General features: G+C 42.7%; 1 protein-coding gene across 1 annotated transcript in view; it reads left to right on the top strand.

Annotated features, from left to right (window-relative positions):
- Nucleotides 1-17,540, top strand: part of GSK3A (glycogen synthase kinase 3 alpha) — a 1,198,873-nt gene that overhangs the window by 159,864 nt on the left and 1,021,469 nt on the right. The gene's annotated exons all lie outside the window — the stretch shown is intronic.

Consider the following 17,540-nt stretch of genomic DNA (forward strand, 5'->3'; position numbering starts at 1 on the left):
TAGATGTAGAATAATAGTACTACAAGTGGCTATCAAATTATTTACCTGTACAAAAGACCCAATTGTAGTTTGCATAAGTTGGATGAGATTACTTGAAAAACTAACTGTGGTAGTATTGGAGCATGGTCAGAGTGCAAAAATGCCCTTAGCCTTCCAAAGATGAGAGTTTTGATGTTCTACACTTATAAAAATTCTCAGTTCTGGAGGAGGATTTGTATCCATATGAATAACAAAACTGGCAGTCCAATGGGCACATACACTTGCAATGTCAGTGAAATCCACAGATTCCCAGTAATTTCTTAAATCTGCCTATTGGTACTTGCAGAGCTCTTGTACTGGAATGATTATAATCTGTATGCAATATGGTATTCCATTCCCCACTGATGAATGTGCATCCTTCTTTGAAACCAGAGTAGCTCTTTAAAGATTGTCTGCCTCCTTTATAGTCATTCCCAGTAGGATAAAATAGGGAAGCAGTTGTGAAATAATGGCCCTCAAGTCTAGCCTTGCATGCCACATACCTACTTAACTTGTCCATCAACAGCTCAGAAATTCATATCCACCTACCATTCAAGATGGGCGTCCATCTCCTTTTACTAGCTGGATAAAAGGAATAGAAATAGTTGTGTACTTGCCGTAACTTGGCATCTGTGTTTATCATTTGTTACTATTCATCACTCTAGGGTTGTCGGATCAGAACTGGCAGCTTATCAGCCAGATCTGAGGCTTGTGCCCCTCCCACAATCCCTTGCTGCCCTCTAAGCTCTCAGATTGAGTTTGCTCTAGAGCTAGAAAATAGCTAAAGAAAACCTTAGCCACCAGACGGGACATCTCCACTTCCTGTAGGTCCCACAGGATGGGGGAAAGAGGGAGGGGATATAGTGATGAATAGTGCCATAGGATGACACAAATGCCAAGTTGTGGTAAGCACAAATGCCAAGTTGTGGTAAGTACATAACACTTTATCTGATGGTTGTCCATGTTACTATTTCTCACTCTTGGGTCATTGTCCCTAGCTACCATAAAACCCTGGGTGGCCTCATGGACATGCCAAAGAACAGTGGAGCCAAAAGAAGGCCCTGTTCCTGGAGACTGTCAGGCTTGTAATAAGTAACAAAAATGTGAGGTGCAGACCATGTGACCACAGCACAGATCACATCTAAGGAATGGTGGGCTAAATAGGCAGCTGACATAGCCACCAATCTACTGGAATAAGCTCTGGTCCTGGTAATGACAAACCTTTAGAAGAATAAACCATGGAAATACATTTTGAAATACAATGAGGTATAGTAAACATAAATACCTCCAGACCCTTTTTGTTAATGGAAAAGGCCACAAACAGCTGGTTAGATCTGGAGCAGCTCTTGGTCCTGTCCAAGTAGAATCGTAGTTGATAAACGTCAAGGGTGTGCAGCAAATATTTGCCTTTATTTGAGAAGTTTGGGAAGAAAACTGGCAACTGAATGGACTGATTCAAATTTGCCTCAGTAGCTACTTGGGCATGAAGGAGGGGTTGGTCCAGAGAGCCACTCTGTCTTCATGGAACACCATGTATTGAGGCTTAGTAAAAAGAGCCTGCAACTCAGAAACGCATCTTGCTGATGTTCTAGCTACCAGAAAGGCAGTCTTCTGTAATAAAATCTTCAATTCACAAGTAACAGCAGGCTCGAAAGGACTCTGTAAGAGAGTGCAGCACAAAGGTGCAGACCCAAGGGGGAGAAGGATTTTTGACAGGAGGCCTAAGCAGCAAAACACCTTTCAAAAAGCCCTTACAAAGCAAGAAGAAAAGGTAGTTTCCTCACAAACATGGATATTAGAAATGGCCGCCAGTTTCAGCTTAATAGTGGAGAAGCTCGCAGACAGTCTGGTTAACATACTTTATTAAATCCATCAGCAAGAAACCATTAATGCTCAAAACAATTGCGTTTTCATTTAAAAACTTCCTCAGATGTGGGCTGATGTCTCTGAAGTGCTTATTTATAATTTGAATTGAAAAGATCCAATCACAAACCATCTCCATTAACATAATTAACATAAGTTGAAACAAGGTTGAAAACAAGGTACTTGCTTGACACATTTGAATAAAGAAAACTTTTTTAAAAAATGCTTTTAAAACCATCATTGAATAAATATACAATGAAATTTGACTAAGTATTTATAATTTATTAATACTTACGTTTTGAGTTCAATAAAAATAACTTTTATTATAAATTATAGCACCATCTTGTAGTCATTTTATAAACTACATCAAACCAATGAACAATATTCTTTCACAAAATCACGTTTAAAAGTTATAAATTAACTGTGTTAAATAACATGTTATTATTAAAACCTTAAAAACATTATGAAACAAGACCTGGTATGGACAAAGGAGTGTGATAAAAGAAATTTATGCCATTATTACATAGTCCCTATAGTTTTGAGTTTAAGAAGGGGTGCAATGGAAATGCAATTGTTCAGTCCTGGCCATTTGTTAGCCTGCAAGGTTACTTGCCACCAAAGCTCTCTGTATTAGATTCTTTCCTCCCATAAACCACCCTTTCATCACTTTTCACCCTTTCTAGCACACAAAAAAATAGAAAGTGTGCATTCTTACAATCCTGCTTGTGTTTGTATAGGGCATTGGTTTATTTTTCATTTTGTACTTCGTAAATGTGTTCATAAATTATTTTTAATTTACGCTCAGTCTTTCCTACATAGAATGTTTGTCAAAACCCACATTTGCCAAGTACACTATGCCCATATAGTCACATTTATATTCTTTCCCTTCTATTACAATATTCCTACTTTCTAGAAATATTGTCTCTCTGTTGGCAATATAGGGACACTGTGAGCAATGCTCACATTTTAAAGTTCCATTTTTTCTTTTTGTATTACTTCCTGAACTAGCCCTATGGTTCTTTTCTAATAAGTTCTTTAAACTACAGGAATTTTTGTATACTACTTTCAGTTTTTCTTTTGCTACTTTGTCAAGATCTGTAATAGTAAGAAATCTGTTCCATTCCTTGTCTGATATTCTTGACCAAAGTCGAACTTGCGTTAAATTCTAAAACTAAAGCCCTACTAAAATTCTCCTCTTTGTTCTGTCCAATGCTTCCTTCACCATTCCCTAAAATGGGTTGGAATTTCCCTGTTCTTCCATCCAAGACTGTTCTCCACTTGCTCAATTAATGAATTTGGATAGTCTCTTTTTTTGAACATTTGATTCAAAACTTTCATTTCCTCAATATAGTCATCCGTATTCGATGTCATTCTAGAGGAACTTGTATATTGACCCCTTACCAAATTTCTTTTTTGATGAACAGGATGAGCACTGTTAAAATGTAGATAGGAATTTGAATAGGTGCTATTCCTATATACCTTAGAATTAAACTTAAGTTTGGTGCTTGTCCATGCACCCCAAAGCCTAAATGTCCATCACCAGTGACAAATGGGTGCAGAGGATAAAAATGGACTATTATATACCCTTGTACCTTCCCCCAAACTCTTACCAAGCTTTCCACCGTTTTTAAGACCAGCAGCACTCAATGAAATGCAAAAGCTGCTAAAGAAGCAAGTCGGTTAGGATCCGGAACTTGCTCAGGATTATTTTTAGGGCCAAAAAAGGTGGGAACTCATGTTAATTCAGGACCTCAGTCGCCATAGCTAATACATCAAGCAATCAAATTTCCAGATGGTCACCATCCAGTCCATTCTGCTACTAATGAACGTGAATGATTAGCTGTGCTTCATAGTCCTACAGTTTGCATGTTACCATATCAAGGTAGACAGATGACCCAGAAAGCTTCTCCACTTCTGTCTGGGAGCCAGTCGTTTCCAATACAGAGCCCTGCCCTTTGGCCTTGCCACAGCCCCCCCAGTTCATTAGATTTCAAGGCCCTGGTATCAGCATACCTCGGCTGCAAGTATCTGGATGTTCCTCTCTCTGTCTGGATCACTGGCTTATTTCCACCCCCTACCAGGAATCTGCTTACCAAAGCAAAAAACTTCTTGCTTAGATTTGTTCGGTGTTTGGCCCCACGGTAAACATGAGTAAGTTCAAATTCCAACTGGTACAAGTATTGGAGTTTATAGGATTGTACTCTGACACAATTCATCAGACAGCAAACTTCCACAGCGCAGGTTAATCGCACTTAACCATGTCCAAGTTTTTCTTTCATCTCAAAAAACCCAGCCAGACTGATTCTTAATTTACTGGGTTCAGTAGCTACATCAGTCACTTTGGTCCCTCTTGTCGGGTACCACATGAGAGTATTTGTACACTAGCAGTGCAGTAATTCGAGCGTCAGCCAATTTTTTTCTGAGTACATCAGACGAACATTTGGAGGGCTGTCATTCACTGTTGGCTCAAATTCTGTATGGGTAGTGTCAGGTTGCCACTTTTTCTCCAGCCCTAAGCCACTGCAACCACAGATGCTTCCCAGTTAGGGAGGGGGGCACTACAAGGGAAAGATGGTCCAAGGTTAGTAGTTCCCCGCAGATGCCAGTCTCCATATCAACATTCTAGAGATGAGGGCAGGAATGCTAGCATTGGAGGCCTTCTAGGACCCCCCCCCCAAAAAAAAAGAATTTATTTCTATCCAAACCGACAATATGTCAGTAGTCTGGTAAGTCAGTAGGCAAGGGGGAACCCATTCTTAGATGATATAGCACATTGACACATCCTCATGACTTCTCGGCATAACTACTAACTGCTTTGTTCTAGCTGTGTACATTCTGGTGTAGTCCAATGTTTTGGTGGACATTTTAAGCAGGTCTGTTCTTCTACCTCACCAGTGGTGCGATCTTTTTGCTTTTCCCCACACCGCCAAGAAGTTACTAGGCTACTGGCCTTGAGGCCCTTACAAGCCTAGCCAAGAATTTAGCCCATGTTCCTAGTCAGCACCTGATGCCCCTGTCCAGCAGGGACACGTGGAATCCCAGGAGTGTTTACTCTGTTCCCCATCCAGTTATCTAGGTTGTGCTTAAAAAAAGTTAATGAGGTACTCTGCTTGACGTGGAGTTGGGAGTCTATTCCACAGAAGGGGGAGTCTCTGGGACACACCTGTTCTGCCAACAAGTCCTGTTGAGGTCACAGACCAGGTTGAGGTCACAAGTACATAACTTTCATTTTTTATGTCACAATCATGGGAGCGGAGTGTTTTGCTGCAGAATCTATGGCAGTGCAAACTGTTTATACTTAACATACATAATCTTTTCAACAGAATTTATTTACCTGTTTAAGCTGCACTTAGTTTCCATTTATTAAAACTGCTGCTAATTTCCCTGCTTTTAGATTGTTAAATTGTTACAAGTCCCCACCCCCTTCACTGTTGCATTAAGTACTTCTGTCCCTACTGCTACTTCTCGGTTGCTACAGTAACCACATGTTCCCCTGCCCCACTGTAAAAAGCTAAACTGAATTTCAAGCCTGCTTGGGACCACACCAGTGAGTTGTAATGATGAGAGAGCTGTGATTTGTTATAGAATCTGAGAGAGACAGCTGCATGGGCTAGATTTTAACTTTTTTGTATTGGTTTCCTGTCTTACAACCTGTGCTGAGTGTGCCATGGGTCTTTTACTCTAGTCTGAAGCATGGAAAGTTTAAGATTTTTTCATCCGAGACTGAAGAGAAGCTGTGCTGATTCCCACCAGTTCGCAAGTGCCGGTCGGCCGACTCCTGAGATTTTTTGAAGTCGAATTTCAGATCCGAAGTCTTCAATAAAGCTAAGTACCCCGTTGGGGAAACTTTTTCATGCCTCAGACCGATGTCAGAAAAAGTTAATAATTGTATTTCTTATGGGAAGCAAATACCTCATAAGGACTACCACTCTTACTGTATTCCATGCCTAGGCCCTGATCACGACGTCACTAGTCGGTTTTGCGCTAGATTTAACAAACGCACTATAAAAACACGTTTTGATTTTGCTTTGCACTACTTTGGCCGAAGGTTCAATTATACAATGCTGTTGGATCAGCCGACTACCTCAATACTGAAAAAACGCAAAGACAAGGCTAAAGACAGGCATCCGAGGTCCAAAACCGACGAAACCTCTTCTAGGCCAGTCGCCGGTTCTCAGTGAGGCGCTTTCGCAGCCCCTGACACCCGCTACCTCAGAGCCACAGACTGCTTCCGACTCCCATGTGGAGACATCTAGGCCTCTGGAAACTCTAGGTATTGGGCCTACGGAAACTAATCCCTCAGATGGGTTCGGAGCCGCTGAGCAGGCATCGGCTTCTGAGGGTGTTTTCAGACCTTCACAACTTACCATTAAAACAACAGCCAAGACAAAGGTACTATTAAAGACAAAGAAACAAGTACAGCATTCTCCTGCACAGTCCTCCACGCCTAAGAAACAGATGCTTAAAATGGCTGAAGACCTCATTACTCTAATTAGGGGTTCCCATCCCCCTCCTGAGAAAAGGCCTAGGCAGGATACAGACTGACTCCTCTGAACATCTTTCCATTTCCTCCGATTTCTCTTCAGACCAGGGATACTCTCTACCCCCCCTATGAGGACTCTGATGCTGAAGAATCTATCCCTTCAGCCTCTCCTCCTGAGGATTAGTCTTTTGGGGAAACTTTACATTCCCAATGGAAATGCTCCCTCATGGTAAGCCAGGATTACTCAGAATCCAAGAAAAGGCTCAGGGATTTCCTCTTATTGCCTCAACACAGGCCCCTGGCTATTCTGCCAGTGCTAGATATTGTGGATGATGTGTTCTCTAAATCCAGTTTATCTCCTGACTCTTTGCCCCCTGCTCCAGCCAAGCCAGATGGGTATTATAGAGTCCCTGACTCTCAAGTTTCTTTACAAAAACCCTTCTGCTGATCCAGAAACTATTTCCCAGGGTCCAAAAGGGGTTAAGGCTTCCATTGCAAAAAATCCAGTACCCTCGGACAGAGATTCCAGAGCTTTGGATAGATGGGGGAAGAAAGTATACACTTCTGCAACTTTAGCAGTAAGAGCTTTAAGTTGCCAGTTTCACATGCTTAAGTACCAACAATATTTAATGGCTCAGTTAAAACAGAAAATGCTTGCAAGCTCAGAAACTCCTGATTGTAAAGAAATGCAGGATTTATTGCATGCAGTTGAACAGGTGGGAAAACATACTCTGCAATGTGGTTTTGATTCTTTAGAGGCCTCTTGTAGAGCCGCTGTTACAGGTTCTGTGATTCGAAGACATGCTTGGTTAAAAGAAGAAAGTTTATCTGATCATGTTAAGGCAAAATTATTGGATGCTCCTTTACAGCATGATACTTTGTTTGCTGTTAAGGTAGAAGAGGTGTTAAAGAGAATGGAGGATAAAGCTAAATCTATGCAAACAGTCAAGGATTTCTTACAGGTACAGCCACCTCGGTTTAGCAGAAATTGGCCAACAAAGAATTGGTCCTTTTCAGTATCAGACAGGCCACAGAGAGGCAGATACAGACGCCCAAGAGGCAGATCTCAACCCCAAGGCTCAAACAGACAATGACAGTGGGGCAACTCAACCCCAAAAGGTGGTGAGGGCAAGTCTCAACCTTACAGGAAACAGTCACAATGACTTTCCCCTTCGTACGCCAAGCACGTCCCTTTTGGAAGCCCCCTTAGGGGGAAAACTAGCACTTTTTTCTCAAAACTGGCAAACAATCACCCAGGACAAATGGGTCCTGAATATTGTGTCTCAAGGTTACAGATTCCACTTTCATACTTTACCAAGGCTAAAAGGAATGCCAGACCTGCCACAAAATCAATGGGCAGAGGCACAAAAACAAATTTCAGCCCTCGTGGACATGAGAGCTATTCAAAAAGTACCACAACAGGAGCAAGGACAAGGATTTTACTCAAGACTCTTCCTGGTCCCCATAAAGGATAAGGCCTGGAGGCCCATACTAGACCTTTCAATTCTGAATACTTACCTGGATATTCTGAAATTCAAAATGTTGACATTACAGCAGCTTCTACCCATTGCTGGGCAGGAAGGCTTGGCTTGTTACTCTGGACCTCAAAGAGGCATACCTGCATGTCCCTATCAGACAAAATTGCAGAAGATACCTCCGATTCAAAGCTGGTACAATGCACTACCAATTCTCTGCACTGCCCTTTGGCTTATCTACTGCGCCCAGGGTCTTCACAAAGTGCCTGGCACCAGTAATTGCATTTTGCAGACAAAAAGGAATTCCAATATATCCATACCTGGACGATTGCCTCATTCAAGCAGAGACAAAGAACATTCTTCTACAGCATCTGGCATTTGTAAAAAGGTTGCTTATTTCTCTAGGGTACACAGTAAATGAAAAGAAGTCAAAACTAGTGCCCTCGCAACAGATTATATTCCTGGGTGCCAGCTTAAATACAACGGCCCAGATGGCTTACCTCACGCCAGACAAACAAGTTCAAGTAACTCAATATTTTCAATTGCTGGCAAGAAAGTCCCATCTCCCTGCAAGAAAAATTCTGCAGGCCTTGGGATTCATGGCATCCTGCATACTACTAATACCATATGCCAGACTGCATATGAGGAAATTACAATGGTACCTGAAAAGTGTTTGGACTCAACACACTCACAGTTTAGAAGTAGGAATACCAATGATTCCCTGCCTACAACAGGAGTTTCGATGGTGGGCACAGGCATGTCACCTAAACAAGGGTCAGCCTTTTACCCAACCCACAGCCAGGCAAACAGATGCTTCGGATGACGCCTGGGGAGCACACATGGCAGGAAAATGCATGTAGGGCAAGTGGACCACAGACCAGATGCATCTTCACATCAATCAAAGAGATGTTGGCTGTTCAAAATGCCCTAGCAGCTTTCAAGGACCTTCTACATCCAGGATAATTACTGCTAAAGACAGACAACACCACAGTAATGTGGTACATAAACAAGCAAGGGGGCACTCATTCTTATCCCCTATGCAGGCAAGCCATGACCTTGTGGAACACCGCTCTAGCGTATCAAGTCCACCTGCAAGCGCAATTCCTGCCAGGAAGGAAAAATACTCTGGCAGACTATCTAAGCAGAAATATGGACCCTCACGAATGGAAATTGAATCCACAAATTTTCAGCATGGTAACGCAAAAGTGGGGGTGCCCAGACATAGATCTTTTTGCCTCCCCACTGAATTGCCAACTACAAAAATTCTGCACAAGGACTTATCACAAACAAGCATGGAAAGTGGATGCTCTTCTGTTCAGCTGGAAAAACCTAATAGTTTATGCTTTCCCGCCACTGCCTCTCCTTTCAAAGGTACTCCTAAACGCCAGACAAGAAAAACCACAGATGATCCTGATTGCTCCAGACTGGCCACGCCAGCACTGGTACCCTATTTTAAGGAACTTGGCTCAAGGCCCACCATGGATTTTGCCTCAAATTCCACACCTTCTGACTCAACAAAACAATCGGATCCTGCATGGTCAGCTCAAAACCCTAAACCTGGCTGCATGGCAGATACATTAGTCAGACAGGCAACACCTCTCTCTAAAGCTGTTATGGATGTCATTTTGGAGACCAGGAGGCCTAGCACCAGGAAAGCTTACTCAGAAAAATGGAAGAGATTCTGCGCCTGGAACCAGGCTTATAGCCTTGACCCTCTTGTTCCAAACATTCCTCAGAGTTTACAATACTTAACTGAGATGCTGGACAGAGGCCTATCCTTCTCATCAATTAAGATCCACACCTCTGCCATTTCAGCACATTACAACACGGATCCTCCTTTATTCTCTCATCCCTTGCTAAAGCAGTACCTCAGAGGGGCTAAAAACATAAGACCACCCCGGAGAGCACCATCACCAACTTTTGACCTCAATTTCATTTTGGAAAAACTGACCCTACCACCTTTTGAGCCAGCCAATCTAAAATTTTTATCATGGAAAACAGCTCTGCTCCTGGCAGTAACTTCAGCACGAAGAGTCTCAGAGCTACAGGCATTAATGGCAGTGGAACCTTTTATAATTTTTCATCAGGACAGGGTATCTTTAAGGACAAACCCTACCTTTATGCTAAAGGTGGTATCTAGTGTGGCTCTTAACCAAACCATCCATTTGCCAACTTTTTATCCAAACCCCCAGAATAAAGGGGAGAAACTTCTGCATTCTTTGGACATACACGGGCAGCTACGCTTCTACCTGGACAAAACAAAGGCTTTCAGGAAAACTGAGCAACTGTTTGTAGCATATGCTGCAGGATCACAGGGCAAGGCCATCTCAAAGCAGACTATATACAGCATGGAAAATCAGTCCCAAATAACATTAGGCCACATTCCACCAGGGCAACAGCCACTTCAACAGCCTTTCCCCAGAGGAGTATCTACCAAGGAAATTTTGAAGGCTGCAACTTGGAGTTCAGTGCACTCCTTTACCAAGCATTACCATCTGCCTCTTTACTCTAAATCCAGAGCAGGATTTGCCACTGCACTTCTGCAGGGCCTCATAGCCAATCCTAACTCTCTATAGACCAGCCACCCAACCTCAGCTTTGGGATTCTACCCAAGTGTAATGACTGCAGCAGTGTAACACGATGAACATAGTACAGTTTTGTACCTACCATAAATGTAGATGTTAGAGTGTTCACACTGCTGCAGTCCAGGTTACCCTCTCTCCATCCCCTCTGCACTAGCTGGACTTATCTATACCTTTCTATCCTATACAACCTTTGGGGTGTATTTGCTGGTAACTGAAGGTATTGTTTTTATTGTATATTTTTGATTAGCAATATGTATTGCCTACCTACCTACTTGGGGGCACCTGACATCTGAGGCAAGAAAAACTGAAGAAAATGGCGTCGGCTGCATCTTTTATACCCCTGACGACCTGACGTCAAGGAAGAGGTGACAGCAACCGACGCAGGACCAAAGACTTTGGAATTCAGGCTGACTGAGGGCAACCTGCCAGCAGGACAACCTGCCAGCAGGATAACACACATGTAATGACTGCAACAAGTGAATACAGTCAAACATCTACATTTATGGTAAGTGTACACAACTGTACTTTATAGAATGCCTTGTGGTCGTCTTTGGAATCTTTGGCAATTTTATTTTCGTAACTAGCTTTGGAGGATTTTATGAGGGACCTCAGTTTCTTACTGAGGCTGGCAAGGGAGTTTTTTGCATCCTGGGATTTTCCTCTTTTCTGCAACAGTTTCTTCTTTTTGTTGTAAAGTTTGTTTGACAGGGGACCACCAGATTGGCTTCCTTTTTTTGGATGAGAGCATCTTGGTTCTTTTTGGGATGGCACGATTCTTGCATGAGAGAATGTGCTCGTACAGTGCCTTAGTGTAGGATTCAGCAGTTGAACTTTCAGTTCCCGTCTGCATGGGTGTCATGAAGCTGGTCACTTCTGACTTAAGTAGCATGAAGTTGGCTTTGGAGAAGTTTTTTATGGAGGTTTCCTTACTGGGGGGTGGGGGTGGGATGTGGATGTTAAGGGTGATTAGCATATGGTCAGACCTGACTAACGAGGGGGTGATCATAGGTGTGGAGCATCGATTTCCCATGTTGGTAATGACCAGGTCTAGGATATTGGAGCTCCTGGTGGGACTATGGATTAGTTGATCCAGGGCATTGGAATTTATGAATTCCAAGAACCGTTGGGCAAAGGTGTTAGTACACGAGTAGTTTTCCCAGTTAATGGCAGGGTAGTTAAAATCACCCAGTATTAGGGTGTTTGGTTGTATCTTAATATTTTCCAGTATGTTTAGAAAGGTGTAGTGAGAATCTTGGGGCATATGGTGGATGATCTGTAGCAAGCTACAATTTGGATTGCAGTCTTTACCTAGTGTTAGGTGCACCTGGAGAATTTCAGATGCATTGTGTTGGGCAACTAGCCTGGTGGTGTGAATATCCTTGGTGAGTATTGACACACTTCCACCTTTAGTGTTTCGGTCCTGGTTTGGTGGCCTAAAAGTGTGGTAAGAGTTGTAGCCTTGTATGGCAGGGGTGCTCTCTGGAGCCTTGAACCAGGTCTCAGTTACTGCACAGATATCTATGTTCTCCATTTTTAGGAGTGCCTTCAGAGAGTGCATTTTGAGGTTTAGAATTCTAGCATTGAGGAGCATTACCTTCAGGTTTTGCATGCTTGTACCTGTTACGGTGGTGGTTTTGTCCTTTGAACTTTGCCTAAAAAAGGCACTATAGGGGTGGCAAGAGCCTTAGCCAGTAACTTGAATCCCAGGGGCGACTGGTGCAGACTATCTCTGGCAAAGCATCGTGGTCTGTCGATCATGTTATCCCAGGCAGACAGATACTGGATCCCCTTTGAATGACACCAGAAGCTTAGCCAATTGTTGAAGTCAATAATTTTGTCCTTATATTGTGGTATCATTCTGGGCGAAGGCAGGATGCTACTCGGGGCTAGGGTCATACATGCCTGGGCCACATAATCCGAGAGCTCTTCCATGTCTCTCTTCATGTAGTCCAGGGAGGTACGTCTCAAGTAATTCACTCCAACATGAACAATGACAGAGTCGTATTTGTACTTGTTGTGGAGTGACTTGAGTTCATGCGTTATGTGGCGGATCCTGGCACCCGACAGGCAGCTGACTGTAATTTTCTCCTTGTTCAGCCTGGTGAGTGGGACATCAGTGTGCTGTACTATAGAGTCACCTATGACTAAAGTGTTAGGTACGTTGTCTTGCCTTAGGGGCTGTTGCTGGGTGGCACACTGGTGATGTGAGCTGTGTGACACTTTGGTTGTGATTGGTGTTTGCGTTTCAGCTTCAGAGGTCCTTGTTGCTTGGGTAGGTTACAGTTAAGGGCCTCTGCATATGTGGATATAGTGTTGCTATATGTGGGTGTTGGTGGTGTGGGTTTAGAAGGGCTATGTGTTGCTTGATGTGTAGTGTGGGTGTTAATCGTCTCCTCTTGACTGTCTAGCACAGTCTTGGATGGAGAGAGCTTTGCTTCCATTTTGGCTATAAGTGCATCTCTCACAGGTTGTAGTGTTGGGTGGTAGGAGGAGAGGGTTGTCTGTGTAAATGAGGTAATTGCTACATTGCCCCAGTATGCCCAGATTCACCAGGTGGACAGGAGAAATCACCAGAAGCTGACCCTTGGACATGCCTGGTTTGGTGCTTTTTTTTTTTTTGTAAAGTACAGGAGCTGTTTTCCCTTACCTTAGCAAGGTACTTTGCAATTATAAGCTGTTTAGTGCCTACGATTAATTTCTCCTTATTAGTAAGGAGAGTTGAGTGCTTGTATCAGTTTAAGGCTTCCTTGTGCTTTTCAGCAGGTGTTAGAGCAAGTGCTAGTCACAGGGATACTTAGCGGTAAGATGAAAAAAAAAATGCACACTGCAGTGTGCACTAGAGACGTTAGATGTGAAAGTAAGTAACGCAAGTTTTACCCGTTTAAAAAGTTAAGGTTTAGTGGAGAGTTACTATTTTTAAAGCAGCAAGATGGATTGAAAGGGGTGGTCACTTTTGTTTTGTGGTACTATGGAATACAGTTGGATGGCCAGTAAATTTAAATAGTTGAAGGGGAGGGATTTCAAAATTGGTGATTTTGTGATTACTCACACAAGCCAGTGAAAGTAGCGAGGAAATGAGATATATGGTCAGATTAACATAAGAGGCAGACAACTATAAAGACAGTGGTATTTAACAAGACAACTGTAACTGGGTGGGAAAACATTTCTGCCTGACTCAGAAGAGTGGTCTCTTGAAGTTTTAATATGCAGTTAAAGCAGAATGCAAATAAAGCACAAGGTAAAGAAAACAAACCACAGTATTCAAAATATAAAAAGGCAATAAAGTAATACAAAATACAACAAATAAAAGCAAACTAACCTTTCCTTCACAGCAAAGTGTAGCAGAGTCTGGATGAGCCTTTCTGCTGAACAAGTTGGTAAACCTACTTTGCAGTGTGGTTTTGATTCTTAGAGGCATCTTGCAGGGCTGCTGTCACTGGGTCTGTACTTAGAAGGCATGCTTGGCTTAAGGTGCAAACTTTGCCAGATCATGTTAAAGCTGAATTACTGGATGCTCTCTTAAACCAAGACCGCCTGTTTGACAACAAAGCAGAAGTCGTCCTTAAAAAAGATGGAGGAAAAAGCTAAATCTAGGCAAACTGTTAAAGATTTCCTGCAAGTACAGCCTCCTAGATTTAGTAGCATTGGCCTTCTAAGAATTGTTCCCTTCCTGTCTCTTCCAGGCCTTGTCAGTCCAAACCCAGGGCCAGCAGACCACCCAGGCTTCAGTCTCAAGGTACTCACAGGCCTAAGCAGTGGGGGGGCTCCCACTTCCAAAGCTGGAAGTAGTAAGACACCCCCATATAGTAAACTGTCACAATAACTTAACCTTAAACCTTCCAAGCCCTGCTCAACTGACTGTTCATTTAGGGGAAAGATCGCCCTGCATGCAAAAAACTGGGAACTCATTACCCAAGACAAATGGGTTTTAAATATAGTTTCCCAAGGGTACAGATTCCACTTCCACTCTTTACCAACGCCAAAAGGGTGGCCAGACCTACCTCCAAATCAGTGGGCAGAGGCTCAACAGCAGGTTCTTTCTCTTCTAAGTATCAGGGCTATTCAGCCTGTCCCAGAACAGGAATGGGGACAAGGTTTTTACTCAACTTTTCCTGGTACTCAGAAAAGACCATTCCTGGCATCCTATCCTGGACCTGTCTGTCCTAAACACTTTTTTGGTAATCCCAAAATTCAAAATGCTAACTCTTCATCAGCTGCTTCCCATGCTAGGCAAAAATGCCTGGTTGGCAACATTCGATTTAAAGGAAGCTTACCTGCACATCCCATTAGGGGAATCTTGCAGAAAATACCTACGCTTCAGAGCAGGCGACATGCACTATCAGTTCTCTGCACTGTCCTTTGGCTTATCTACTGTGCCCAGGGTATTTACAAAGTGTCTAGCTCCAGTCATTGCATTCTGCAGGCAAAGAAATATTCAAATATACCCATACCTGGACGATTGTCTAATTCAGGCAGAAAGCCAGGACATACTATTGAATCTGGCATTTGTAAAGAAACTGCTAACCTCACTGGGGTGCACCATAAATGCAAGGAAATCACACCTAGTACCCTGCCAACAAATTGTATTCCTGGGAGCAAGCTTGAAAACAACTTCCCAGATGATCTACCTCACGCCAGAGAAACAAGTTTATTTGACAGCCTACTTCAAACTGCTGGCCACAAAGACCCAACTATCTGCAAGGAAAATACTGCAAGCCCTGGGGTTCATGGCCTTGCAATCTACTAATTCCATATGCAAGACTGCATATGAGAAAACTTCAATGGTATCTAAAAAGCCTATGGTGTCAACATTGAAAACCACAAATGACAAAACCAAACAAGTATAAGAAGGCAAGGATGTAGTAAAAAATATATTTCTTTAATCACAAACCAGTTAATGTGAGCGCTTTCGGTCGCACTTCAAATGTGCAACCTTCATCAGACGACAACATAAGTTAATTAAAAAAACATTTAAAAAGCCCACTCAAGTGACATCTTTACATCGGCTCCAGACTCAAAATTTTAAAGCAGCAATTCCCCCTTTTTTGTCGTAAAAGGAATGTATAAGCACATTCCTTACAAATCTCATTATTTAGTATGTAATATACAAAAAAATCAATTTAAAACAAATATACAAAATTCATATTTACGTAATTTAAATATTCATAAGGATAAAAATACATATTAAAATGAATGTTAAATAATACAAATGTGCATACTAATAAACATGTGCTTAAAAGTACATCATGCTTGCACAAAAACACATAGTATGTTTATATAATTACCATCTTTCTAAGGCCTTCAATTTAAGCATACATTTCAGGGAACTAATTTCATTAAGTCCGGGAAACATATAGCTGTTTAACAATTGCCACCACAGTCCCCTTTGTTCTAATTTTAAGGACCAAGGACCATCCCTAGGATCGACTTTCACTTGTTCAGTAACCAAAAATAGGAAAAAGTGATCATTATGGTCATTAATGTGTCTGGCTAAAGCATTAGTACAGTCTTTTTTTCATTATACTGTACTGGTGTTTATACACTCACTGCTTCAAGTGACGTTCCGTCTTCCCAATATAAAATTGGGGACACTGCTGACACTCAGCCAGATATACTAAACCATTACTATTACAGTTAAACCTCTCCTTTATAGAAAAGTCAACCAAATTCAAGGTAAATGTATTGGTGACCTTTGTGTTTACACTGGTTACAAGAACCACACTTGAACATCCCACCAGGTCTAGTAGATGCTACCCAATTTCTTTCCGTCATACTTTTAAGGGTAACACCCCGTTTATACATGATCTTAGGGGAAGCAGGTACTTTATTCCTAAGACTGCAATCATCCATCAGCAAGGTCCAATTTTTGGTGTCCACATTCTCGGGACCTGGAATAAATGATTTTTATCATTCCTTGTATAAAGACAGAGCTCCTTTGGTGGGCAGAGGCCTCCACCAAAACAAGGGACTACCATTCACTCTACCCCTTGCCGCCCAAACTCTAACAACAGACTCATCAGACTATGCATGGGGGGCTCACTTGACAGGGCAGTGCATTCAGGGCAAATGGAACCAGAGTCAAATGCACCTGCATATAACTCAAAAAAATGTTAGCTGTACAGAATTCTCTGACATCCTTCAAGGACCACATTCTTCCAGGACAATTATTGGTAAAGACCGACAACACCACTGTTATGTGGTACATAAACAAGCAGGGTGAACCCACTCATACCCTCTCTGCAGATTTGCCATGGCTCTGTGGAACACAGCCTTGAGCTACCAAGTGCACCTACAAGCTCAATTCCTGCCAGGCAAGCTAAATACACTGGCGGACAACCTAAGCAAAAATCTCATGGACCCACACTAGTGGAAACTGGAGCCAAAGATATTCAACATTCTGAGAAACAACTGGGGGAGCCCAGAGATATACCTGTTTGCCGCACTTCAGAACTACCAGTTGGACAAATTCTGCACAAGGACTCCCCACAGACAAGCTTGGAAAGTGGATGCCCTGTCCTTTACCTGGGAAAGCCTCTCAGTTTATACCTTTCCCCCTCTGCCTCTCTTCTCGAAAGTTCTACTAAAGATCAAACAGGACAAACCAAGGACCATAGTCATTGCACCAGACTGGCCACGCCAACACTGGTACCCCCTCTTGCGCAGTGTTACTACTGGAACCATGGCACCTGCCTCAGACTTTTTCCCTACTGTCTCTCTCAGCAGGAGTGCCAGATTCTGCACCCTCTTCTTCAAACCCTGAACCTGGCAGCCTGGCAAATTACCGGAGTTCTCCAATACCATCCCTCGGCAAGAAAGTGCTGGATGTCATCCTGGTGGCAAGGATGCCTAGTACTAGAAAATCCTATGCTGAAAAGTGGAAAAGATTCTTTTCCTGGAGGCAGACTCCGGGGATGGGCATAAGTGCCCAGTTTACCGCATATTCTTCAATAATTAACAAAGCCGCTTCACAAGGGCCTTTCCTTCTCTTCTATTAAAATTCATGCCTCAGCCATTTCTGCACATTATAATACTGAGCCCACCCCTCTTCTCTCACCCCCTACTGAAACAATTCCTCAGAGGGGCCAAAAATTTAAGACCACCCAGGAGAGCTCTTAC

The sequence above is a fragment of the Protopterus annectens genome, chromosome 8.part0, assembly GCF_019279795.1.
Source record: "Protopterus annectens isolate FY-2018-M chromosome 8.part0, PAN1.0, whole genome shotgun sequence".
Lineage (NCBI taxonomy): Eukaryota > Metazoa > Chordata > Ceratodontiformes > Protopteridae > Protopterus > Protopterus annectens.